Genomic DNA, 3,518 nt, shown 5'->3' on the forward strand with positions numbered 1-3,518 from the left:
TAAGTTGCGTCAAGGTTTTCATGCTTCAAGATATTTGATTAATCCTATTATTTGCCAGTACTAATTATTATTGTTATCAAAAAGAATATTGTCTTATCAACTTGTGCAAAGAACACCGACGCCAATGTCGGTAAAACAGCGGAACCTATGCGAAACTCAAAGGTACATAGACTTTGTTTAAGACAAGTGTCATCTTGAGCGATGGCTCCGCCGAATTTTCCTGAGGTTCGAAATATTTTCTTCGTATTCTGCGATGTTGATGTGCAAACAAAGCAACCATTGTTTAGCTTTAAATGTTATTCTTGAAGTTTGGTGCTTGTATTCATTTAAAAATATAAAAATGGCATAAACATATCATTCAAGCAAATATAACGTCAAGATGTCTGTCACGATAAGTGGTTCGAGTAAGCCTTCCAAGTATTCGCGTGAAGCAAATACACATATTTATACAATGAATTTAGTAAGTACATAGCAAAATTCCGCACTAATATCTCAGTACAATCGCATTCTGAAGGCATTGAGTTTCGTTTTCTGGCCACGTACTTATATGGATGCTGCCTGACCCAAATCATTCATAACTTACACTTGATGATGGCTACTTATAACTTTATTTGCATTTGCACCAATGAAAACATAGAAGGGAAAGCGTGCATGTAATTGAAAGTAGCAACAGAACCAATATTGATTACGTTTATCGATTGAAGCATTTGAGAAGTTTAATATTTACGACATGATGCAACATAAGTGTTTGAATCAACTACACCGCATACAAACACTCGCGACGTCATTTCACCATAAAACGAACATTTCTCACATTCAATACCGTGTTTTCTTAATTAGCGCCTAATCAAGGGACTCATTTAGTAAAATCCAATTAACAATTTATAGGTTTCGGCTTCGGTCTTTCTCACGCACTCAAGATCGTCAAGTGAAAATATATAGAACTGTATAGAAGAAAGTATCAATGGTAAGTTCGCATTCTTACTATCTGCTTGTATTTCCAGGACTGTAAAGTGAATGTGCCTGGTATAATTCAGTGTTCATGGCTTTATTTTATAGTCCTTTCTCTAGGTGTTTTTAGAAAGCTAGTACCTATTAAAGTTATTGCAGTAGTAAAACTAGTAAACACCCAGTAATTAAGCTTCCATATAAAAGCTACCACAAACCACAATACACATACAATTAAGTACAAATTTAACCTTTCAAATTGCATAGTTTAACGTTACAGGATTCTATGTAATGCCTCATTACTAATTAGACATATATTTATATGCCTTCTATGCGCCTGCCCTAGTAGCACGGTCGCATTTTTATCGTTTATCACCATGCCTGTCACGTTCTAACAAGTATGTAAGTGCGAAAGTGACGGGCATAGTGATAGTTGATAAAAATGGAACCGTGCTGAGCCCGCTGGTATGTTGAATACGTTTCATTAAAGAATTTGGCGAACAAACAAAATTACGAGGGGCGTTCAATATATAATGAGAATGAGATGCAAACTCTTTAAATAGGTATTAGGAAAGTAAATACTGGCCAGTAAAGCTAATCTACCTAGCTGATTGCCATGAAAAAAAAAACTAACTGTTTTTTGTTTAAAAAAAAAATACGGCGATTTCTTTGCGATGCTATTGAGTACGTTAGCGAAAATGGTGAAAATTTAACTGCGCGCCATTATTAAATACTTGTGTTTGAAAATTTTTTCTACGGACCAAGTCAATTTAGATTTACGGGACACTTTAAGGTCTAATGCTCCTCCGTATTCGACAGTTGCACGTTGGTGCGCCGAATTTAGACGTGGAAGAACATCGACCATGGATGACCCCCGCTCCGGACGCCCTGCTACAGCAGTAACTGAAGAAATTGTGAAAAAAGTCGAAAACTTAGTTTTGGCGGATCGTCGTGTCACGGTTCGTTTTATTGCTGAAAATGTAAAGATTTCAACGGGGAGCGTGCATAATATTTTACATGAACGCTTGGGTATGAAAATGGTATCAGCGCGTTGGGTACCCAGAATGCTTACTGACACGCAAAAACAAACTAGAGTCGAGATTTGTCAAGAAGCTTTGGACCTGATACAGCAAGACCGGGAACTTTTTTTGACGCGATTTATAACAATGGATGAAACATGGCTCCATCATTACGACCCTGAAACGAAACTGCAGTCTATGACATGGAAAAGGCCATCATCTCCAACTCCGAAGAAATTCAAGGTGGGCCCATCTGCCGGTAAGGTCATGGGCTCTGTTTTTTGGGATGGTAAAGGGGTCGTAATGATTGAGTATCTCGAGCATGGAGCCACTATTACAGGCTCTTTATATGCCAAACAAGTAGCAACATTGCGCAATGAGATCCGTGAAAAACGGCGAGGTAAACTCTCGAAAATTGTGTTATTCCATCAGGACAATGCACCGGCACACAAGTCCGCCGTTGCAATGGCTGCAATACGTGATGCTGGGTTCGATATCCTTAAGCATCCTCCGTATTCACCAGACCTCGCCCCTAGTGATTTCTACCTATTTCCGAGATTGAAGGAATACCTAAGAGGCAAGAAATTTGAAGACGACGACGCGGTAGTCGCTGCAGTACAAGATTTTTTAAGTACTCAAGATGAAACCTTTTTTATAAATGGAATATTAAGTTTAGAAAAAAGATATACTAAGTGTATTATGCTAAAAGGTGACTATGTCGAAAAATAAAATAACATTTAATAAAAGTTGTATACAGTGTGTGGCCTATAACGCGGGAGAATAATTAAAACGTAGATTCTACTACTCAAACAATAAAACTTTTGTTCGACAACTTTTTGAAATTATGTAGTCTTAAAATTGTCCCTTTTTCAAACAAACTAAATAATATTTTCAATGTACTTTAAATTCCGTCTAATTGACATCGCCCGTCAGTCTTGTCACCGTACAGGCATAATCAATTTCGTGATACATTGCGTGTTCGATTAAATTTTAAAGTGTTTTAAAATACAAACCACAAGTTATTTTTAAAAGTTGCTGAACAAACATTGTCTAGTTTGAGGAGTAGAATCTACGTTTTAATTATTCTCCCGCGTTATAGGCCACACACTGTATAACATACTCATTCTCACTTTTTATTGAACGCCCCTCGTAATTATATAAAAACTAGCTTTAACTCATAAGGGTTAAAAAAACATCGTTTATGGCTCTCATGAACCAGACCATGAACTTTAGCCACGCGACATTTTTACATACGGTACAGTCAGCAGCAGAAGTTGCTAATAAGCGTGCCAGGTGTTCAAAATTATCTTGACGCGACTTTATTATTAAGGGAATAAGAGCGTGTCAAAGTAATTTTGAACACCTCGCCCGCTTAGCAATTTCTGCTGCTGACTGTACCTTTATACATGGAAATATAATTATGTTTTGATTTAGACAAAGTGATATAATAGGTAATAGTATTATTTGCACATACCATGAGGTCCATGAAAAATCTCATTAATGTTTACTTATGAAAAAAGCCTCTTGAAAACTGCAAGTTCGGCTTCAGGC

The 3,518-nt window shown here is 37.0% G+C and overlaps 1 protein-coding gene across 1 annotated transcript in view; it reads right to left on the reverse strand.

The window, feature by feature from the left end:
* Positions 1–3,518, reverse strand: part of LOC134650426 (Golgi-associated PDZ and coiled-coil motif-containing protein-like) — a 70,813-nt gene that overhangs the window by 39,339 nt on the left and 27,956 nt on the right. The window lies entirely within an intron of this gene.

Source organism: Cydia amplana, chromosome 8 (assembly GCF_948474715.1).
Source record: "Cydia amplana chromosome 8, ilCydAmpl1.1, whole genome shotgun sequence".
Taxonomy (NCBI): Eukaryota; Metazoa; Arthropoda; class Insecta; order Lepidoptera; family Tortricidae; genus Cydia; species Cydia amplana.